This window comes from Macrobrachium rosenbergii, chromosome 41 (assembly GCF_040412425.1).
Source record: "Macrobrachium rosenbergii isolate ZJJX-2024 chromosome 41, ASM4041242v1, whole genome shotgun sequence".
In the NCBI taxonomy this organism is placed as follows: domain Eukaryota; kingdom Metazoa; phylum Arthropoda; class Malacostraca; order Decapoda; family Palaemonidae; genus Macrobrachium; species Macrobrachium rosenbergii.
In genome coordinates, this window is record NC_089781.1 from 56,499,301 (window position 1) to 56,523,838 (window position 24,538).

The window sequence follows — 24,538 nt, forward strand, 5'->3', positions numbered from 1 at the left end:
CTTCCTCCGTGAGCCTCACGAAGCCTGGATAAGGGGGCAGGAGATCGGGGGGGAAGAACTCCAGTTCCTCCAACCGTCTCGTGCCAAGACCATCAAGTGTTAGCTTGCCATCATGTTGGATGGCCCGGAGAGCGAACGCCAAGGGTTACCGACATCAAGCGGCGGGAGGTCCGCAGTGTCGGGGATAACATACTGTGGTTCGGCTGGGGGTGGATGAGCCATTCCCGCCAGTATATTATCATGACTGGCAAGCTTCTCTGAGATTTTGCTAAATCTCGAGTCCAGGTCCTCCGTAAAACGCTTATACAGTTGGTTAGCAAAGGCCTCTGCATCGAAAGCAGGTTGGCGAGGAGGGCTAGGTTTTGCAGCCCTCTTACTCGCGCCTTTGCTGGAGGAACCAGACTTGCTCCCGGAGGCTACAGGTCCTGAGACCTTAGCCTTCGACGGGGAAGGGCAGTGCCTTCTTGGAAGACGAGGACTTGAAGCCCTTCGCCTTCCATGAAGTCTTCAACTTCAACTTGGGGATAGCAGATGGAGCTCTATCACCCAAGGAGGAAGACTTCACAAAACCTGAAAATGAAGAAACAGATGAAGCAGGGGAGTCAAATAATGGGGGGCCCGCCCCAACAACCTCACCTACCTCACCACTTACCACCTGGTCCTGCTCTACATTCATCGGTTCCAGGTCGAGATTAATAGCGGCGGCGTCCTCCGAAACCTCAGCGTAGAGTACATCCGCTTGGGGTGGCTGGGTCTCATCCCGGATCTGCTGGATGATGGGGGTGGCCAGATCTTCAGGCACTGCGGCCGCCACCCGTGCGCCGGGGTAGAGTAAGTCCCTCAACCTAGCGTCGAGGACGTAGGGCTTCCCCGACGGAACGTTTCTTCCAAACCCAGCCACCCAGGCCCGGAGGGATTCCAAGGCAGACTTCTTGGAATTTTCGTCCGCCTGTAAAAAACCAACAATTAGCTAAGGACGAAAACCATTCCGGGAACCTCATAGCAATGTATAATATACAATATGAGCATAAAGCGGAATGATGTAGAGACTGTCACTTACCAACTCGTCCTGGACAGTTGTGCAGAGAGCAAAGCAAACCTCACAACCATCAGGGTGCCAAACGATCAGGTCATCAAGGCGGACCGCACAACCAGCGTGGGTCCGACAAACTACGTGACCGTAGGGTTGTTGGAGAGAGGCGGTGCACCCGGCTCCTCACAGCGAACAGTCTGTAAGAAGAAAAGTACATGAACCTCCCACCTAAGCAAAATAAAGCTGGCGAGGCCCGGAAATTCAACTGCAACCGAATACTCCGGCGGAGAAGAACTCCCTAACATAAACTGTGCCAATAAGCTCTAAATCACTCAGAGAGGAAGGTAAAGATTTCAGACCCGGAGTACTCCGGGAATGAATGGGAGAGAGACCAGGAACTAACCATAAGGGCTGCCAGTAAAATAACGGCGGAGACCCTGGTATAGGCCGGACTCACTATTTATATATAATGAATAAAGGAGAGTACTCCTGTAGATAAACAGACTTATCTAAAAATAAATAAAAAAATAATAAATAAAAACAGTAATAAGTGATGGTAAGAACACAAGAGGACGGAGGATCCGTTCCCTATAATGAAAAAACCTTCCACCCTTACTTCCCGCCGGAGAAACAAGATGGGTAAATGCTCATATGTTCATAACATAGGCTGAAGCAATTATATATACCGTATCAACGTAAACCGGGAGGAGAGGTGAACAGTGACTCGAAACGCATTCGAGTAAACAAACCACCAACTCCAATACAGCGATGCTAGGGACAATATGGGAGGGAGCGAATCCCTCAACCAACAAAAGAAGTCCCGGAACTCGGAGAAAACGCCATCTAGCGTCACCCGCACGAGCAGAGCAAGGCTGGAAAGGAGGAGTGGGGGGGGGGGGAGGGGGGAGGTAAGGAGTAGGCTACCAGAAGGGAACAGGAGACGGGGAGAAGCTCACCCGCTCAACTGCATCGTACCTCCCAGACCATGAATCTTAGAGGGGCGAAATGACTGGAAGCAACCAACCCGAAGCCCGACTCCTAGTTAGGCGAAGCCTAATATGGACCTAACCTAAGTATAGGCTAGGAAAAGGGAAGAGTAAAAGGGAGGAGGAAGTAACTGGGAGAGAAATTTTGAGCCGAGAACCAGCCGGGATCGAAAATGGCAGGCAAGGGGCGACTAGCCTAGAGGAAACACATCCAAGAACTCGATTCCCCCAAATGGAGGAAGAGAACCAAGGGGCTCACTCTGCCCACCAAAAACGATCCCGGAGGAAAACAGCAACAAAACTCCCTCAACCTGAACTCCTCACCCAGGGCAAAGGGAAGGAAGCTAACAAGCCTACTCCAAAACATAACCAACACTCATAAAAACTAAAATGTGCTCAACAGAGAGCGTAGCCTACCACGGGGAAGCGGTTAGATCTGAGGCTGCCGCCAACACCCGAGGTAAACCACTGAACAAAACTAAAAATAAAACTACAAGAGAGCACCATCTTCAATCAAAATTAATTAGCCTAGTAAGACCAAAACAAAAGGAACCCAGCCTGGGGTGGGGTACCTAGACGGGGCATCACTCCCACCAAGGCCAGTAGGCCAATGATCGTAATTCATAAACAAAAGGGGGAGCCACCGCATGGAACCACCAGGAAGGGAACCAAAGGGGGCAAAATAATCTATAACGACGAGGAGACAACTCAAACTGAAAATAACAGAAGGAGACGCCTCATGGTCGACATGGCTGGCTGGGGACGCCGTGGCGACATAATAAGATCTCAATATTTATGAAAATACGAGACTATAACAGCCAAAAATAGAACAAAACCCCACAAGAAGATGGTACTTAACTTGGAAATGGTAAAGCTGCTCGATGCCATCGTTGATGCAGAGAAAATCCAAATAATGGAGACGAGCACACAAAAACAATCCGAAGATTCACGTGCTAGAAAATGGAATGAGGTAGGTGGCGCTGGTGTCGCCGTCCTGGCGGGTGTTTGGTGTGGGGCTGTAACGGCTCACCGCTCTGTTCGGGGATTTTGATAGGGAGAGATCTTTCGAGTAGGTTTCCGTGGTAGTGGTAATTCACTCACCCCTTCTTATACCGACGCCTTCCAAGAAGGCGCTCGACTGGGGTAGTAACCCCAGCTTTCCTGAAAGCTCTTTTTCTCTGGTATATCTAGCAAGGTTATACCTAGAAATTCGTGCTGTAATGGAATTTCACCCGGCTGACACGGGACTGGACTCAGAAAATGTGATTTTTAATCCTCTGGGTGTCTTGAAAACAATGTATCCTGCATTTACATTGATTTTTTCAACAGAAAAACGTCCAAAATTGACCATTCTGCCATTCTGGAGCCATATTTCTTCCGCCGGGTCAGTGTTGTCAGCATCGTAAACCTGGAACATGTGTTGTAACCCAGGAAATAATTTTTTTATAAATATATTTGAAAAGCTTCGTAAACTCGGAAGGTCGTAAGCCGACCCTGTCGTAACCCGGAGACTGTCTGTATTCCCAAAGCCCTGGATTTAAGTTGGACCTACAGTGGTGGCTGTCCAAACTAAATGTCGGAAGGGAAGTTCTTTCATCCTCTGGGACTACTCTTAGACTTCTCAATGCCTTGATCTAGGTTGGGAGCCCGGTTGGGGAACTGGGAAGTTTCCAGGATGTGTCTCCAGAAGAAAGGAGCCTTCACATTTATGTCAGAGAGCTAAAAGCTATTCACTTAGGACTTCAGTACTTCTTGACCCTAGTTCACTCCTAGACTGTGGTAATCCTTTTAGACTAGACCACAGTCCTAACGTTTATTACGTTAGCAAGGAGTCTCTCTCCTCATTTTCTCTCCACCAAACAGTAAGAGAACTTCTACTGTGGACAATCAAAATTGAGTTTTATAGTCTCTCGATTTATTCCTGCCAGCTAATAAATTTTGGCAGACAAACTGAACCATCGGAAACTTGTTCTTACTACCTTCTTGACCTTGAATCACCTGGTCTGTTGGGATCTGTGGAATCTATGGTGTAGGCTGACTAGCATGGGCAGCAGACTCCATGCTGCAAGTTCAGTCCACTTTGGACCCCTAAGTCTTTTCCGTCCTTCAACATAGTCAAGGAAGTACTGAACAAGTTTCAGGCCCATTGCAATGTTACGATGACCCTCATAGCCCCGTTCTGACCCATGAAATAATGATTTCCAAACCTGCTGCAGTTGTTGGTGGACTCTCCATGGCTTCTTTCCCAATCCGTGTCTACTCAGTCAACCTCGCTTCAAGAGTTACCACCAAGGGTGGCTTGCTCTTGTCTGGACAAGCCTCAGGCTGTTCAATAGCTTGTCGGAATGAAGGGGTTTTTTCTAGACGTACTGTAAGGACTATTGCAAAGCAGACGTCAATCTTCTTGCTAAGTCTACAAGAATAAGTGAGCGATTTTCTGTAGCTGGTGTCTCAGACTACGTCCCTCCTTTCGAGATACCTGTGACCCGAATTGCGGATTGCCTCTTTTATCTGAGGAGATCTAGAATACCTCGTATTCCTCCATTAAGGAGTGTCAAACTATGTTTAACTCAGTTTTTAAGCAACTTCGTCAATTCCTTTGACTAGTCCAAGCAAGGAAGGAAATCAAGTCTCCTGGAACATGGACGTAGTATTGAAGTGACTGACAGGTCCTTCTTTTGATTTACTATGCTCCTTTTCTTGGGAAGGACCTTACCTGGAAGGCTATCTTCCAGGTGACCCTGGCTTCTGCTAAAACATTTTAGTGAGATCCAAGCCATTGTTCTAGAGTAGGTCTTTTTCACAAGGAGACATGGTTTGCTTGTTTACCCTTGGATTTTAGTCTAGAACAAGGATCTATCCAAGACCTGGATCTGTTCTTTCTCCCTTAAGAATGTAACGAACATCTTTGGCTCTGAGGAAGAATAGAGAGCCCTCTGTCCAGTTGGAGTTTTCAGGTATTACCTGAGCAGGACTGGAAGAGCAGAGGGCCATCCATAACCTATAATGTTCTAGCAAGCACCCATTTCGACCTCTGATTAAGAACGCATTGTCCATCCTAAATGGGCTTTATTCCTGAGACCTCTCTCAGATTCAAGAGAGCATTTTGCCTACTTTAAGTGAAAGCTAAAGATGTCAGAGCAGCTTGTATGTCATTAGCTTGCAGGCACAACATGCCCCTTACTGCCATTCTGCAATCGACTTATTTGAAGTGTAATCGATCTTCACTTCTCACCATTTTTAATGAAAGTTATAACTGTGTTAAAATTTTCTGGTACCCTGCGACCATTATAGTAACTGACATGGTATTGCGGGAGGAAGCATAGGATTTTCTCCTATTATTCCTTCACCTTGTAGTAAGGCGTTGGGTTTGGATAGCTGGTGGGTATAATATACCTGGAGCACCCACCACTCTTAGTGGACGGGTTGTGGTTTTATTTCAGTGGAGGTGACAGTATTGTCTGGTTGTTTTTTATATTGGTACTGCACCCAGGGCAAGGGGACCTATTGATGCTTTGCTAGCCATCGGAATACTCCGTTGTTGCAAAGCTCCCACTTAAGTGGAGGCGTTCCACTGCTACACCACCATGTCACTACGGGTTAAGATGGGCACCAACCACAGGCAGTATTCTCCTGCGGTAGCTCTCTTAACTGATGAGGAAACGACAAGCATTGTATTCAGTGCTAGCAACTTTTCTGGGATCGACCTGTGTCGGAAGGTGAAATGTCCCATATAGCACACATTTCTAGGTATAAATATTTGCTAGATATACCAGAGAAAAAGCTATACAGCTAATAGGATGCCAGATTTACTACCTCTGGGTCGAACATCCTTATAGGATGTGTCGGTATGTCATCTAGGAGCTCTGGAAGCCACTACCACAGATGCTTAACCTAAACAGATCTCTCCCTTCCCAAAACCTCATTCTACCTAAGGGGTGCATTGTAGCGGTCTTCTCGGCTCCTGACTACTAATTCTACCCAGAATCACATCCCTTCATAGCACGCTTCCACGTTAACACGCGTCGTTTTCGTTCGTGTTATTTTTGCTTCTTTTTGCCTTATTTTGGCTTTCTGGTTTTTTGCTATGGCTTCGATGGATCAGGACGCATCTTCATCTAAGTTGAGTATTCAATTTTGTTGTTTTGGGACTCGGTTGGACTAATTATGTCCCGTTTAATTACTTTCGCCTGGTCGGCTCAGTGCCGCCATTTATATCATTTCAATTTGATTATGTATCAATATCCTTTCGTCTGATTTTGGGTAGTGTTTTATGTTAGCCTACCTGACCAGTTTGGCTCAGTCGAATCTCGGAAGGTAGGCTAAGCTGGCCCCAGTTTTTCTCCCTACCCTGGCTTCTAGGCCTAGGTAAGGTAGGTTTTCTTGGGTGGCCTTCAAATAGTTTTGGGTGCATGCCCGTCCTCCCTGACCAGTTTGATTCATCAGATCTCTGGCGTGTCCTAGCCTCCTGACCAGGTGTTTTACTTGGAAAGGTTAGGCTGGGCCATAGATATTATTATTATCTATTTCGCCTTCCTGTGTTTATCTCACTCCCATTTTATCAGACGTGGTCTACCTGGCTCTCCCTTTGGGGCATTTTGACAACGCTCATTTTTGCCCCTTTCGGTTGAGATGACGCGTGGAAGGTGCTTTTGTCTGACCTGTTGCAATCGCCATGTTTTCTCTGCTCCTGCTTCTCTGCCCGTTCCGCCATTGGATCCGTTCCGGCTATCGTTAATTCGCTGTTTAGTTCCTAGTAGGAACAATAGCTTCGAGCATCGTTACCTTCTGTTTATTTAATTGAATTGTGGAGATGCCGGGCTGAATTGCTATTTTCAATGTTAATTATTATCTAGTTTCCGTGACATGTGTTCCAGGTTTTCAGTCCGGAACCTTGAAGGCCGGCGACTAGCCCTCCCGGTTGTTGATTTCTGTGTGGTTAATTTCAAAACAGAGGCGCTCTCCAGCGTCGTCAAGAATTGTGCTTTCGGTGTGATCGACTTCCAGGCTTGGCCTCCCTGTTCAGATTGTACTGGAGCGTTCCCCAAGAACCCTTTTGTTTACCCCAGTTCTCAACTCCGGGTCTGGGGAGGAATATTATTACATTAAGTTTTATTAGTTTAGTTTTTTACCACAGCCGTGAAGCTGTTCTGGCGCTATCTCCTTGATACTCATGTATCAATTCCTCTTACAGGTGGTTCATTGTCAGGAGCCAGGCTGTAATGCCTATCTTCAGCAACCCTGTGGCCACGTAGCATGCAGATCGCATGCCAGCTGTGCAGTTGAGGTGGATGATCATCTCGTCTGGCATCCAGATGGCTGTGATGTATGCTACGCCCTTTATCAAGATGTGATTGATGATTCGGTACATTAATCTTTTGACATACAACCATGAATATTTCAAACAACTTTGAAGTATACCTTCTAAACGAAAGAATTTATTCGTCAATTCCTTATATTGACATTATATCCGGTTTCAGGTCCCTCGGTCCATCTAGCCTCATCTCTTGCTACCTTGAAGATCTGGGTTATTCATTTGGTAAGTATAACGTTGGTCAGGGACGCCCCTATGTACTGGCCAGAGGACATTTGTAACGTCCTGTACCCTATGGCCAGGTCCTCTGCAGCAATAGCCCCTTCGAATGGTAAAGCCCCTGATCAACAGGATTAGACTCGAGACCCAGGTCCCGCCGAAGAACATCAAGAACTTGCGGGCAGATCCGAGAAGTGGCCAACATCAATCTCAACATCGAACCGATGGCCATCGATCCGGAGGAGGAAGGTAGGGATGTAAGTGAGGCAACAGTTTTAAAAATTCAATGTCTTTTAATTCTCCTGCGTCTTAGATCTTCATCCTTCAAGGTTTCCCTTAGGTCTCCACCCTCATGAGGCCCGTTTGGGGTTTTCTGTGATCCCCAAGGTGAAGTCCTTAATGAAGACGGACTTTACCTAAAGTGTCCAAACCCCGAAAATCCCGACCATGCCGAGTTCTGCCAGGTCGTCTTCTCTTTCCAAACCTTCAACTTCCTCCCAGAAGGCTACTCCCCCTTCTAAGGGGTAAACTAGACCCAAGACGAGCAGGTCTAAAAACCTGATTTTGACCCTGAGGCCTTCGCGAAGCTCTGATGAAAAAGCTGTCTGAGCAGGTCAACTCCCAATTTGAGACGATGTCTCATCAGATCTCACCTCGAGTCTTGAGACATCAGGGGATGAACCTCTGTTCAGTCTTTGGCTGAGAGACTGAAAACTCAGGAGGAGTTTGCGGACTAGTTAGTTCGGTCGGAACAGCAGCAGGGTTGTTCCATCCCGGACGCTTCGACCTGCCTGCTTATGAGGACTGTAACCCATAAAATCTCTATCTAATGCCTAACCTCTTTGCGAATGGTAAGTTAACCAATTGAAGGTTGTGAACCTGCCCTGTGGAAGACTACCTCTAGGATTCGTTGGGGACTTCCTTTCAAGAGGAAGTCCTTCTGAGTTTTTGGGCCCTCAGCCTAAAGGTAGAAAGAGGACAAGGAGGTACCACCCATACAAGGCACCCCAGATCCAGACAGTTGTCCAGGCAGTTCCAGTCACTCCAGATTTCACAGCCTTCCACCTCCAAGGGACATCCCCAGTATGTTTTGCTGAACCAGCCAACTCACCACCCTGCTGGTTCAGCAACATGTAACCTCTCAGCCTTCAACCCTGCCTATGAGTCTCAGGGGTCCTTTCAAGGCTACCGCCAGTCTAGGGGCCTTAGAGGTCGAGGAGGTTTCGATTTAGGACCGGATCCAGACTCCAGTCTGAGGCAGAGGTTCAAGAGGAGGCAGAGACAATAAGCCCTCTAACAAATGAGCCTCCTCAGGTAGGTGGGAGCTTGCGCCTCTTCAGGGACCATTGGACTTTCTGTCCATGGGCCTGGTATTGTTTCAAAGGGTCTAGGGTGGAGCTGGATAGAGGGGCCTCCTCCACCAGTCAGATTCTATCAGACCCCAACACAGGATCTGTTAGAATATGCAAAAGACCTTCTTTTAAAGAAGGCAATAAAGAGAGTCAGACATCTAAAATTTCAAGGACGCTTGTTCAGCGTGCCAAAGAAAGACTCAGACAAAGAAGAGTGATATTGGACCTATCAACTCTGAATTCTTATATTCAATGCGACAAGTTCCGCATGTTTGACCGTCTCTCAGGTGCGGACCTTACTTCCCAATGGGGCCGTCACCACCTTTATAGATCTTACAGACGCTTATTATCATATCCCGATAGCGAGAAACTTCTCTCCCTATCTAGGGTTCAGACTAGGCAAACAGGCTTACTCCTTCAGAGTAATGCCTTTCGGGCTCAACATAGCACCCAGGATCTTCACCATACTAGGAGAAGCTGTGGTACAGGAACTGAGGTCTCAAGGCATCAGGCTCGTGGCTTATCTAGACGACTGGCTAATCTGGGCTCCCAACGACACCGAGTGCGGAAGGCGACCAAGAAAGGTCATTCAGTTTCTAGAGTATCTAGGATTTCACATAAATACAAAGAAATCTCGTCTGATTCCGGCATCCCAATTTCAGTGGCTAGGAATCCAGTGGGATTTAAACACCCACAAACTTTCAATTCCTCCAGCAAAATGCAAAGAGATAGCCAAAACAACGAGACAGTTTCTCAGGTGCAAACAAGCCTCTCGTCGCCTCAAGAAAGAATCTTAGGCTCTCTTCAGTTTGCATCAGTAACAGACCTACTTCTCAAAAAGCAAAACTAAAGGACATAAATCATGAGTATGGGGAGAGCAGGCCAATTACAAATTCAGGGACAAAGTCTCCCTCATACCTCAATCTTAAAGAAAGACTTCGACCTTGGACAACGGCCAAAAGTCTTTCCAAATCAATTCCTCTACAATTCCCTCCACCAGCTCTGATCATCCATATACGGACGCATCTCTCACCGGATGGGGAGGTTACTCACAATACAAAAAGTTCAAGGAACCTGGTCAAATCTTTTCGTCACTTCCATATCAATATTCTGGAGGCAATGGCGGTTTTCCTGACTCTGAAACGCTTACGTCCAGCCAGGAACATACATATCAGATTAGTCCTGGACAGTGCAGTAATAGTTCATTGTCTGAACAGGGGAGGTTCCAAAACAAGTCACATAAATCATGCAATGATAGCAATCTTTTCATTAGCAACGAAAAATCATTGGCACTTGTATGCCACGCATCTGGCAGGAGTAAGGAACGTGATTGCAGACTCTCTGTCAAGAACGACTCCTTTGGAATCAGAATGGTCTCTGGACAAGAACTCATTCAACTGGATTTGCCAACAGATTCCGGGATGAGGTGGACCTGTTTGCCACAGAATCGAATCACAAACTTCCATGTTATATAGCTCCAACCTGGACCCTCGGGCTTATGCCACAGATGCAAAGGTCAGTAGACTGGAACAAATGGCAGAAAGTCTACCTATTCCCCAGTAAATCTTCTGTGGAAAGTTCTACACAAACTCAGGTCATTCAAAGGTCGGATAGCTCTAGTAGCCCCCAACTGGCCGAAGAGCAACTGGTTTCCTCTTCTGTTAGAGCTGAAACTCAGAGCCATTCAGATTCCTCATCCAAAATTAACCCAAGTAGTACAAACTCAGACTGTGTCAGCTTCCTCAGGAATGCTGAATGCCCTAACTTTATGGATTTCATGAAGTTTACGTCACAGAAAAATGCTAATGTTGATCCTCTGAACACAATGTCTCTAGAATCAGATAATAGAGAATCTACTCTTCGTCAGTATGATTCGGCAGTAAGAAAACTTGCCAACTTCCTGAAAGAATCAGACGTTCATACTATGACCACAAATCTCACAATCTCATTTTTAAGGCCCTTTTTGATAAAGGCCTGGCTGCTAGTACCATTACTACAACTAAATCTGCCTTAAAGAAGATATTTCAGTTGGGATTTAACATTGACTTAACAGATTCGTATTTTCCTCTATTCCTAAAGCTTGTGCTCGTCTTAGACCAACAACCCGTCCTAAAACGGTTTCTTGGTTTTAAATGACGTTCTAAGGTTAGCTTCAGACTCAAATAATGAATCTTGCTCTTATTCGACTCTTCTTAGGAAACATTGTTTTTAATTAGCCTGGCTTCAGGAGCTAGAATCTCTGAACTTACAGCCCTTTCTAGAGAGTTGAATCATGTGGATTTCCTCCCATCAGGAGAGGTTCTACTTTCTCCGGACCAAATGTTTTTAGCCAAGATTGAAGACCTTCTAATTAGGTGGTCTCCTGGAAGATTATACCTCTTCGGAGGATCCTTCCTTATGTCCGGTGGTTACCTTAAAAGCTTACCTTGAAAGGACTTCTCAAAGGTCTTCAGGTCCACTTTTTGTTAGAGAAATGGTGGAACCATCTTCTTGAATGGTATCAGACAACAAATCCTTTATTTTATTGAACAAGCCAACCCGGTTCAATCCCCAGGTCCATGATATCCGGACTGTAGCCACTTCAGTTAATTACTTCAACATATGAATTTTGATGAAATTGAGAAATATAGAGGGCTGGAAATCCCTAGAGTCTTTAAACGTCACTACCTTAAGTCCTTGAGAAATTATTTAAGTTTTCTGCTGTTGCTGCAGGAACATTGTTTCCCAGAGTCAGCCCACAGTATTATGTTATTTTGTAATTTGTAATTGTAATTTGTATTTTGTATTGCCCTACCACTTGGTATACCTCTCACCTACCTGCCTCGTCTAAGAGTATTCCCGTCCTTTCTACCTTGTTGACTGGGTTTGGGTTGCTTCACAAACCACTCCTGTCTTTGTATATACCATCCTTGTTAAAAAATTTTCACCAATTTTTGTTATTTTAAGTGATGGTTTTTAGTTAAATTGTTAAAGCTATTCCTGTAGCTACATTGTTTTTGTATTGTTTAGGATAGTAAAAAACTTATCTTGTGCATATTTATAATTGATTATTCTATTTGGATAAGTAAAAGCATATTCAAAATTGATTTTATTTTCCTTAGGTGTAAAATTTTAGATTTTGACATTTAACCTTTTATGTTTACAAGCTTTTATGGCCAATTCTCTGCTACTATTTCACTGCCAGCTCATCAGGTCAGATCCAGAAAAGGGATTTTGACAAATGAAAAATCTATTTCTGGGTGAAGACCTTTTCCAAATTGTGAGCCCAGGGGAGCCTTTTTTCCCATCCTAGGCTGGCCAAAAGCTTGGGTGCTATTTCAGGATGGTGGTTCTGGGTAGAATTAGTAGTAGCGATTGGAGAAGGACCGCAACAATGGCACCCCTTAGGTAGAGGGGTTTTGGGAAGGAGAGATCTGTTTGGGTTAAGCATCTGTGGTAGTGGCTTCCACTCAAAAGATGACATACCGACATCCTATAAGGATGTTCTTCCCAGAGAATAACTCTGGCATCCTATTAGCTGTATAGCTTTTTCTCTGGTATATCTAGCAAATATTTATACCTAGAAATGTGTGCTATATGGGACATTTCACTGGGTGACACAGGTCTTCACCCAGAAATAGATTTTTCCTTTGTCAAAATCCCTTTTCTATTTCAAATTCATTACATGACTTAATGGTTTGGAGTAGAGCATGTCCATGTATCCCACCTCCTATAAATGTGAAATCAGCTATGTAATTACTTGGTAAGTTACTTATATAAAAATGTAATTTTTTTTTTTATAAAATTACTATATATACTTAACAAGTAATTACAAAATCAGAGCCCACCCTCCTCCCTTCTGAAGGACATAAGGCACAAACAGAATGAGGTTGTCTGTTAAGTTGTTCCTAGTATTCCCGTTAGTGGCCGGAATGGGTCACCTACACTAAACAATTGAAGCGCCACGGTGAATTTTGAATTTAAGCTGCCACGCTAGATAGAAACTACAGGTATTTAAAATTCCCCAGCGATAGTTTGGTTTAACACACCCCCTGGGCAATAGCTAAAACCAGCGAATACTTAGAACCCTTCTAAAAACTCTTAGAACTACCTATATTCATAGTTCAAACACATACAAAGCAAACTAAAAATACTTATACAGGTATTATCATACTTATGATGGGGTCAGGTTCCCAAAAATGACCATCATTTGTTGGAAGAACATAGCCTAGCCTACACTAGGGTTTTGGGTACCATGTATACATATATGGTAGCCTAGCCTACATTATAAAATATACTCTTTACATACACAGTATAGTAATTTCTGAGTCCAGCCCCGTGTCAGCCGGTGAAATTCCATACTAACACGAATTTCTAGGTATAAAATGCTAGATATACCAGAGAAAAAGAGCTTTCAGGAATGCTGGGTTACTACCCCCAGATCGAGCGTCTTCCACAATGGAGACGTCGGTATAACCAAGGGTGAGTGAAAGGATCACAACCACAGAGCCACACTCGACAGACATCCCCATGTCAAAACCCCTCGAAAAGAGCGGTGAGCCGTTCCAGCATCCCACGCTCATGCGCCCGCCAGGCCGGCGACACCAGCGCCACCTACACTCATTCCATTTTCTAGCATGTGATCATCGTCACTGAGAATTTTTGTGCTTTTGGTTTTTGGGTGTTTTTCTGCGTTTCCAGCATGTCTTCAAGCAGCTTTAACATCTCTAAGTTAAGTACCATCTTATTGTGGGGTTTTTATGATAAGTGTGGCTGCATCAGTCCGTATTTTCATATTATATGGGATTGTTGTTATGGCTGAACACGGCGTCCCCAGCCAGCCATGTCGACCGTGAGATTACCCTTCCTGTTTGTTCTGTTTGGGCTGTCTCCTTGTCGTTATATTACTTATCTTTTCCCCTGGATCTCATCCTGGCAGTGTTTCCTGGGCGGTGTTTTATCGGTGTTTCTTTTTTGTATTACTGACCCTTATGTCGGGTTCCTCTATAGGGTTCCGTCATTTCCAGGTTCTCCCTCCGGGATGGGTTCCCATGTTGGTCTTACTTATTTACCATTATTATTATTATAGTTGTGCTGGTGCTATACATATTTTGTTGCCTTGAACATTATGGGGTAGCATCAGCTTATTGTCTGGCCGCTCCTCGGAGCTAGGCTACGCCTCACACATGCACATTATTCTTGGGTTATGTATATTATGTATATTTGTGATGGTTTTTATTGGGTATTTGTTGTGTGGGTCTCTCCCTTGCCTTTCATACTGATAGGCTCGTGTTTGCTTCCTTGACCTCCCGCCCTCCTCGTAGGTTAGGCGTGGGGTGGATCCTCAGGTTGAGGGAGTTTTGTTGCTGTTTCTCCCATGGGCCGTTATTTGGGTGGCAGAGTGAGACCCCTTTGTCCTCCCCTTCTTTTCAAGGGGGAGAGTTCTTAGGTGTGTCTCCTCTAGGCTATTTTAGCCTTTTTCCCCTTCTTTCGGCCCTGGTTGGTACTTCGGCACAGAAATTTCTCTCCCTGTTATTTCCTTCCCCCTCCCTTCCCTTGTCCCTCTCCGTTAGCCTAGGCTATGCCTAGGCACGGGCGTTGACCTAGGCTTTGTCTAGGCAGGAGTCGGGCGTGTTGAGACCTTGGTCTCCTCCATCCATTTCCTCGGCCAGGCTTGTCCTGCCATCGCTAGTATTATTTTACTTGGCGTGGCGTGTGATTGCAGTCGAGCGGGTGAAGCATTTTCCCTTGTCTCCTGTTTTCTCCTGACTTAGCCTACTCCTCATCCCTACCCCACCAGTCCTCCCTCCCCCTCCCCATCTCAGGCCAGCTCTTGCCTATTCTCGTGCGGGTGACGCTAGATGGCGTTTTCTCCGAGTTGGGGACTTCCCCTGGTGGAGTGATTCGTTCCCTCCCAGAGCAAGTCCTCGGTAGCGCTGAGCTTGTTTTTGATGTTTCGTTTACCTACTCTCCTAGGGATCGAGCGGGTTTCAAACATTCTTTCTTTTGTTCTTGACCTCTCTCCATTTGATTTGCTTTAGTTGGGTTGAGTGGCGCCTGCTCCGGCTTATATTATTCTTGGCCTTGTTTGACCAGTTGCCTCACCCACCTATAGTTTCTCTGGCGGGAGGTTCGGGCTCGGGGAGACATGCCTCCGGTCTCCAGATGGTTTGATTCTTTCCATGTTACCTAATACGTTGCCTTCACTTATATTTTATATATATATATTTATCCTCTGGCGGAGTGAGCTTCTCACTCCGCCATATATATTCATTAGTATTATATGTTTTATTTACGGTCCGGTGTCCTGCCCTGGGGTTCCGCCATCTTTATTGCTGGCAGCCCTTGTGGTAGGGCCCTGTTGACTCAGTTCTTCCGTTCTGCTGGAGTATTCCGGTGACCGGGAAGTAACTTGCCTACCACTCTGTTTGATTTATGGCTTGGTGGCCCCGTCTCTGACGAGGGTTTTTTCTCTCCGCCGGAGTATTCCGGTAGTAGGTCGAAATACCCTGGTCTACCGGCTTTAGGTTGCTTAGAGTGGTAGGTTCATATACTTTTTACACTTACAGACTGTTCGCTGTGAGGAACCGGGGTGCACCGCTTCCCTCCAGCAACCCTATGGGCACGTGGTGTGCGGACCCACGCTGGCTGTGCGGTCCGGTTGGATGACCTTGTTGTTTGGCACCCTGATGGCTGTGAGGTTTGCTTCGCTCTGTGCGCTAGCATCCAGGACGAGTCGGTAAGATATCGCTTCCCGTTCCTTACGCTTTTCAGTCTATTTAGTGCTTATATTGTATTCGTGGTTTATATTCAGTTTCTTAGCCCTAATTGCCTGCTGTCTTCCAGGCGGACGAGTCCTCTAAGAAGACTTCCCTTGAGTCTCTCCGCGCCTGGGTGGCTGGGTTCGGAAGAAATGTACCGTCGGGGAAGCCTTATGTCCTCGACGCCAAATTGCGTGACTTGCTTTACCCCGGCGCCCGGGTTGCTGCTGCTGTTCCCGAAGAGTTGGCCAACCCCATCATCCAGCAGATCCGGGACGCGACCCAGCCACCCCAAGAGGATATCCTTTATGCGGAGGTGTCGGAGGATGTCGCCGCCTTGGACTTGGACCTGGAACCTATGAACACGGAGAGCAGGACCAGGTGGTAGGTAGCGAGGTAAGTGAGGTTGTTGGGGCGGGCCCCCTTTTGATTCCCATCTTCCTCTGCATCTTCTTTTTTTTCAGGGTTTGGAAAGTCTTCCATCTTGGGTGACAGGGCTCCATCAGCTGTCCCCAAGTTGAAGCTGAAGACTTCATGGAAGGCGAAGGGCTTTAAGTCCTTGTCTTCCAGGAAAGCATCTCCTTTCCCCGTCGAAGACTAAGGTCTCAGGACCTGTAGCCTCCGGGAGCAAACCTGAACCTCCAGGGCAAGGCGCCAGTAAGAGGGCACCAAAACCAAGCCCTCCTCGCCAGCCTGCCTTTGACCCTGAGGCATTTGCTAACCAGCTTCTTGAGAGGTTCTCGGCGGAGGTCGAGTCAAAGCTCTCAAAAATATCAGAGAAGCTTCATAGCCATGACAACATACTGGCGGGGATGGCTCGCCCGGTGGAGCCGAACCACAGTATGAGATCCCGGACACGGCTGATCTCCCTCCCTTCGATGCCGGGAACCCTTGGCGTTTTGCTCTTCGTGCCATTCAACATGATGACACCTTGACAATTGAAGGTCTTGGCACGAGACGTTTGGAGGAGTTGGAGTTTTTCCCTCCCGATCTCCTGCCTCCTTACCCAGGCTTCGTTAGGCTGACAGAGGAAGCCTGGGTACGCTCAGACAAGGTCCCTAGAGAGACTGTGATCTTTCCCAGGGACCAAGCTCAGTCTACTCTCCCGCGCACTCTGGCGGAGTGGCAGGCAGAGAACACTAAAGTTGACTCCTTTCAAGGGCAACTACACCATGTTTGCCCCTAGGTGATAAGTTGCCTCTCCCTGCATCAACAAAGTGGCTCTGGCTACGGCTCGAGCATGCTTTGAAGGCAACCCTTTGCCTCAATTAAGGAGACAGACTCCACATCCCTGGTATTCCCAGGTGATGTGGAGGAGCCCCGCCACCTTTACTGTGGGAAAGCTGGATGCTCACTGCGCGTCCACTCAATTTAGCGAGCAGCTTCCTAAGCTGCCGGAAGCCTTGCTGAAAGCAGAGTTTGAGGCCCGGACTAGATTAGCCCGGTCCTTGAACTCCATCTGCCTCACAGAGCGACTGCCGTCTCCTGCTGAGAGAGCCCTTCTTTCCAGGTTCTGGCTAAATCCCTGTTAGCAGGGTTTCAGTCAGACCTGTTTGACTTCATCATGGCTAGCTGGAATGCAGAAATTCATCTTTGCCGATGCCACCATCCGTCATGAGCCTAACAAGCTCATGAAGAGCTCTATCTGGGGCGCCAACCTTTTCCCAGAAGAAGATGTCACCAGTGTGCTGAGCCGAGGCTACAAGAGCCAACCAAAGTCTTCGCTCTCGTTGGGGTATCCCTGCCTACAAGCGGAAGACCCCAGAATCTGGCGGCTCCCAGACCAAGTCTGGTAAACGATTCAGGAGACATAAGAGACCTCATCACCAGGCGGTTGTCCAAGCTGTCCCGGTCTCAACAGTGGCCCAGCCCTCCACCTCTAAGGCTCATCCCCAACAGTATGTGCTGGTCCAAACAGCTCAATCCCTTGCTGCACCCTCGTATGTGGCTCTCACCAGCATACAACCCACCTATGAGGGCTGTGGGTTCTTTCACGGCCTTAATAGGAGTGCAAGGGGAAGAGGTCGGGCCCCTCAGAGAGGTAAACCTAACACCACCCCAAGAGGAAGACCTGGACATGGTAGAGGAAACAAACCCGCTTCCTCCCACTGAGACCAGTCAGGTAGGTGGTCGCCTTTACTGGTTCAGAGACCAGTGGTCCTTCAGCCCTTGGGCACACAGCATTGTGTCCAAAGGTCTGGGTTGGAGCTGGACCAAGGACCCTCCTCCTCTGACCAGGTTTTACCAGCCACCCTCCAATCCTACAGGACTATGTGACAGAACTGCTCAACAAGCGAGCAATAAAGAAAGTAAGGCACCTCAAATTTCAAGGCAGGTTGTTCACTGTTCCCAAAAAAGACTCCGGTCAGCAAAGAGTGATTCTGGATCTGTCGCGTCTAAATCTTTATATAAAATGCGACAAATTTCGCATGCTTACGGTAGCTCAGGTACGGACTCTACTTCCGCGTGGAGCCGTCACCACCTCTATCGATCTTTCAGACGCTTACTATCACGTCCCGGTTGCGCCGAACTTCTCTCCGTTCCTGGGTTTCAGACTCGGGAAACAAGCCTACTCCTTCAGGGTCATGCCTTTCGGTCTAAACATTGCCCCCAGGATATTTACAAAGCTGGCGGACAGTGGTAGTTCAGCAACTCCGGTCCCGAGGGATCTCCCTAGCAGCGCACCTGGACGATTGGATAATTTGGGCCCCAACAGTTCTAGAGTGCCGGAAGGCTACGTCCATAGTCATCAATTTCCTGGAGTCGTTAGGCTTTCAGCTGAACAGAGAGAAGTCCCGCCTGACTCCGAGTCCCGGTTCCAGTGGCTGGGTCTCCAGTGGGATCTGTCCTCTCACACGCTATCCCTTCCGCCTCCCCAAGAGGAAGGAGATAGCATCTCTCACCAGGAAATTTCTGAAAACAAATCAGCATCCCGCCGGTCCCAAGAAAGATTCCTGGGTCTCTTCAGTTTGCCTCAGTGACAGGACCTGCTCTTAAAAGCAAAATTAAAAGACATAAACAGAGTGTGGCGGAGTCGAGCCAATGTCAGGCTCAGAGACAAGGTCTCCTCCATCCCATCGAATCTTAAAGACAAGACTGCGGCCTTGGTCCACAGTCAGCGGCCTGTCCAAGACAGTCCCGCTTCAGTTTCCCTCCTCCGGCACTGGTGGTTCACACAGACGCTTCATTAAGCGGCTGGGAGGGTATTCACCAAAACAAAAAGTACAAGGAACATGGTCTACAATGTTTCAGCAGTTCCATATAAACACCTTGGAAGCTATGGCGGTATTTCTAACCTTAAAGAAAATCCGCCCAACCGGATTCACATCAGGCTGGTGTTGGACAGCGCCAGTGGTAGTTCATTGCATCAACAGGGCGGCTCCAAATCAGGTCGCGTAAACCAAGTGATGGTAGCTATTTTCTCCTGGCGAACAAGCACAGCTGGCATCTGTCAGCCACCCACCTAGCGGGTGCGGAACGTGGTGGCGGATTCCCTGTCCAGAACCACTCCGTTGGAGACGGAGTGGTCTCTGGACGGAGAGTCTTTCAATTGGATTTGCCGCCGGGTTCCGGGACTCCAAGTGGATCTGTTCGCGACGGAGAGCAACTCACAAGCTTCCCTGTTATGTGGCTCCCAACCTGGACCCTCAGGCTTATGCCACGGACGCAATGACCATAGACTGGAACAATTGGGAGAAGATTTATCTGTTTCCCCCAATAAACATGTTGTTGAAAGTACTACACAAACTCAGGTCATTCAAAGGTCAACTGCCCTGATAGCCCCTTATTGGCGAAGAGCAACTGGTTCCCTCTTCTTCAGGAACTCAAGATTGGGAGTCATCGGATTCCCAATCCCAGATTGACCCAAGACAGTACAAACTGAAGACTGTGTCAGCTTCCTCAAGAATTCAGAATGCCCTAGTTTTATGGACTTTATAAAGTTTGCTGCTCAAAAGGGCAAACATTGACCCCGTTAACACTCTGTTTTTAGAATCAGATAAGAGAGATTCTACTCTCAGACAATATGACTCAGCAGTCAAAAATTAGCCTCCTTTTGAAGGCATCTGAAGCTCAAACTATGACTACTAACCTAGCAGTTTACCTTCTTTAGATCATTGTTTGAAAAGGCCTTGCCCGGCCACTATTACCACAGCTAAGTCAGCCTTGAAGAAGGTATTTTTATATGGTTTTAAAATTGACCTTACAGATTCTTACTTTTCATCTATCCCTAGAGCATGCGCTCGTCTGAGACCCATATCACGCCCACATTCTGTTACGTGGTTCCTCAATGATGTTCTTAAGTTAGCATCTGAGATTGACAACTCACAATGCTCTTATTTGGATCTGTTAAGGAAAACCTTATTTCTGATTAGCTTGGCTTCAGGTGCCAGAATTTCAGAGCTGTCGGCTCTCACTAGAGGTGATGATTTTGTTAACTTCCTCCCGTCCGGAGAAGTCCTCCTTTCTCCTGACCCTAGATTTTTAGCTAAAAACGAAGACCCTCAAGACAGGTGGTCCCCTTGGAAGGTGGTGCCTCTTCCACAAGACCAGTCTTTATGCCCAGTCTATACCTTAAAGTCTTACCTTTTAAGAACTCCACAGTGTAAGTCGGGTCCTCTTTTTTATCAGGAGAAAAGGTGGAACTCTTTCACTGAATGCTATAAGACAGCAAATTCTGTATTTTATTAAACAAGCCAACCCAGATTCAGTCCCTAAGGTTCATGATATCCGAGCAGTAGCTACTTCCACTAATTATTTTCATAATATGGATTTTGCGAACTTATCAAATACACGGGATGGAAATCACCTCTAGTGTTTAAACGCCATTATTTAAAATCACTCAAGCCCTGAAATTTTCAGCAGTGGCTGTGGGGAGTGTCATCCCCCACCTTAATTATCCTATCCTTCCCCCTTCCCCCGCCCGCCTGCCTCATTTACTTCTCTGCCTGCCCTTCTGGATGATCATGCCTCACTGCCTTGCTCCTCATAATTGATGTTATTATTGCCTTTATGATTATCTTTTTGGAAACTGTATTTTGACATGCTGTGATTTTGGATTGTCTTAGGGTACTGAGCTGTTTTTATTTTGCTCCATGTACCCCATAAATTTATCTAATGTTGTAAATGTCTCTCTTGTTCTTAGATATAAGTTTATATTTACTCCTTGTAATTTTTGTATTATTGACTGTATTTTGCCTACTATATTACATTGTGTTCACCTATTTTTGTATTCTACTTTTAAGGTTGTATTAATGTACTTACCTGTTACTAATCATTTTTAGGTGCCTTAGTCTTAGTTTCATGTGGAGAGAGATTCTAATTAAAATCCTTTTTCATAGCCTGTGTTTTTCTTCAGATCACCTTGTATTTTTTTTCTGTAGTTTGCAGTCTTGGCATGATTCTCTATCACTATTTCACCGGCTGACACGGGGGCTGGACTCAGAAAAGGGATTTTGACAAAGGAAAATCTATTTCTGAGGGAGGCCCCGTGTCACCCGTGACCCTCCCTGAAGTTGCTTTTGTCCCCCTTTGCACATGCCAAGCCTGGGGTGGTGCTAGTCTGGAATGAGTGTAGGTGGCGCTGGTGTCGCCGGCCTGGCGGGTGCATGAGCGTGGGGGCTGGAACGGCTCACTGCTCTTTTCCGGGGTTTTGACATGGGGATGTCTGTCGAGTGTGGCTCTGTGGTTGTGATCCTTTCACTCACCCTTGGTTATACCGACGTCTCCCATTGTGGAAGACGCTCGATCTGGGGTAGTAACCCCAGCATTCCTGAAAGCTCTTTTTTCTCTGGTATATCTAGCATATTATACCTAGAAATTCGTGTTAGTATGGAATTTCATCGGGTGACACGGGGCCTCCCTCAGAAATAGATTTTTCCTTTGTCAAAATCCCTTTATTAATATCAGCTAATTTTGGAGGTTCATGCAAAGTGACTTATGATAATTCAATACAAAGAGAAATTGAATAACAAACGAGAATTAGCTTAGCCTACACTATGGTATATTGTTTACATACACGGTAGCGTAGCCTATATTATACTCTCCTCTATATTCACATATCGTACTGTATTATATATACAAATGTCAACATAACGGATATGCATCTTTTCCACGGATCTTTTAAAATGTTATGCCTTAATTCACTTTATCTAATAATATTGTATATATTCTTATATTGCTTTTGTATTATAAATTGCAATCATAGTGATCAACGTATTGGTTTGGAAATGTTTACGCGGCGTTTATTTCGCTGTGTTTAATTCAGTTCAGAGCGCTTTTCTTGCTTCTAGTTAGTGTAAATGTATCTCTAGATACTTTATTTATATGGAGCAAGGTTATTTTTCATTATATGAAGTGTTTTTAAGTCGAAATATAACTAAAATACGTCTCGTGAAATTAATTTATCTGTTATTTTCGTTAGTAGATGACGGTGGCAGTTTTGGGGCGTTTGTTTTGTGTAAAAAAAATTCAAGATTCTGTTTGCTATTTTCACTTGATTTCATCATAATACAACCTTTATGTATTTATCATTTATCGGCGTAAAAACAATAGTAATGTGTTCTTTCATGCCCGGTAGTTTTGATTAAAATACTTTCTCTCCCATTTTAATTACGATCGAGTTTCATCCATGCTGCTGATGCACGATAATTTACAGTATAGTCATTAGCAGCTTGAACATTGTTTTCTCAGCTTCACCTACAACTTGCAGATTAAATTTAGCAGTATATTTCCTTGACGATCTTTTATCCACACCGAATAAGGGTATAATGTAAAAATATATCAGTCCTATTCTACTTAACGTCATTTGTGCCTTAATGTATGGTAATTGTTTATTATTGTTTATTACCATACATTGGTTGATATACCAGGTAAACGCTGTTGTTATCCGATTCGGTTATAAGCAAAACAACAGTTTCTTGGTCGGTTGTTTATGGCTGTATGCATTTACGCAAAGAGTATAACATTACTAAATACTTTTATCATTCTCTTTTACTTTTTTAACTGGAAGATGGGGTAAAGAGATGGAGGAAAAGTTGTCTATTGTAATTTGGTCTCTCTCACTGCCTGATGACACTGCTGCCTGCGCCCATGCAAAATTTAGAAATACAGTGAACCCCCTGTATTCTCGGGGGATGTGTCCCACCCCCACCCCCAAAATAGCTAAAATCCGCAAATACTTAAAACCCCTCTAAAAACACTTAGAACTGCCCATTTTGATAGTTTAAACACAGAAAAACCCTGTAAAAATGCATATACCTGAGTATTTTAATACAGTAGTTTTATCACAAAAAGTGCATTTAGTCATGAAAATTATATGAAAATACAGTAATTAGTGAATATTTCTCAGTGAAAAATACAGCGAATGGGCGAATTTTCTGCGAATAATGGCTAGATATGTTCCACAGAGAAACCTGCGAATGCATGAGTCCACGAATCATGAGAACGTGAATACGGGGCGTTTACTGTATTTTACAAATAATGTTGTGGTATCGGTATTAATTGCTTAGCCCATTGCAAAATCAAATTATCGTAAGGTGAATTGTTGTAACTCAAGCATTACCTGAGTGTTTTAATAGTTTTATCATAAAAAGTGCATGTAGTCATGAATTGAGATGAAAATACAGTATTTAGTGAATATTTCTCAGTGAAAAATACCACGAATGGGCGAATTTTCTGCAAACAATGGGTAGATACATTCCAAAGAGAAATCCGTGAATACGTGAGTCCTCGAATCGTGAGAACACGAATCCAGGGGTTTACTGTATAACTATGTAATTGCTTGGTAAGTATATAAAACCCAGTTTTATAATAATAATAATAATAATAATAATAATAATAATAATAATAATGTATTGTTAGGGGAGTATGGGCCCCTTGAGCATCCTTCATCCTTGATTTTGTTTATTCTCTAAAAAGAAAAGTTAAAATAAATAAGCTGCTGTTACTGGCCCCCCAGACTTCTGGGCCCCGGAAAAGTACTACCCTTTTCCCCCCCATTGCTTGGGCCTTGGCAGAGAGCATCCAGGTGCTCCCTCCCCTCACTTCCACTCTTCAAGAGAACGGCCCAGGGGTCCTGGGACAATGGCCTGGCAACCGCTTTGGTCGCTTGGGCAAGTCAACAAGTTGTGTACTGTAGTTTGCCCAGCTCTCATAGTGGACATTTTACATCTAAGGTGTTTGGTGGCAAAGAGTGAATGTGAGTGGGGGACTGGCTCCCTCCCTTCCCTCTTTTATATTTCCTCTCTTACAGAGAGAGAGACGAGTAGCCATCCATCATATGCTTCTTGAGCGGGCCATGCAGGTGAGTCTACATAACTGAGTACCCTGTCTATAATCTTAGATAGATTAATAGATGCAAGTCCTCCCTCTCTCTAGCAAGGGGAGAGTGGGGCTGACGATAAAACAACCCGTTGGTTATCTCTAGTTTTATTGCCTCTGACGCTCTGGGTTCATCCAAGCCTTTTTCAAGTCACTGTTGTTACACATACACACACACGCACACACACATTAATTCTAAAGGTCCAGAAGTTTGACAGTTGAACACAGCTGTTCTCACTTTTGTTCAACCTGTCAGAGGCATGGTCTCCTTCCTCTGCGCTTATATGACCAGGAAGGAGGCCCAGATGTGGCAGACTACCAGTCAATTAAGAAGCTTATGCAGAATCCTCCCACCAAGGAAGTAAGTCTTCTTATTGTGAAGACTGATGGTTTGTATATTGTGTAGGAACAAATGACAAATTTTGAAAGCAGTTTGTATTTTTCCTAACTATACAAACCTGAGGTCTTTACAATTAAATGCCCACCTCATGCCACCCCTCATTCTGCTCCCTGGGCCAAAATGCAAAGTGAATGCGTACAGACTGAGTGGGCGGGACTCCCACCTGTAGTTTGTA

The 24,538-nt window shown here is 45.6% G+C and overlaps 1 protein-coding gene across 6 annotated transcripts in view; it reads left to right on the forward strand.

Moving 5' to 3' along the window:
* LOC136826868 (transmembrane protein 39A) overlaps positions 1 to 24,538 on the forward strand; it is a 371,219-nt gene that overhangs the window by 11,930 nt on the left and 334,751 nt on the right. The window contains exon 2 of one of the 6 annotated variants that reach the window (XM_067084379.1): positions 22,654 to 23,427. The exons of the other annotated variants lie outside the window; for them this stretch is intronic. The gene's annotated coding sequence lies outside the window, so the exon portion shown is untranslated. The remainder of the gene's footprint in view (positions 1 to 22,653; positions 23,428 to 24,538) is intronic. 6 annotated transcript variants of the gene reach the window in all.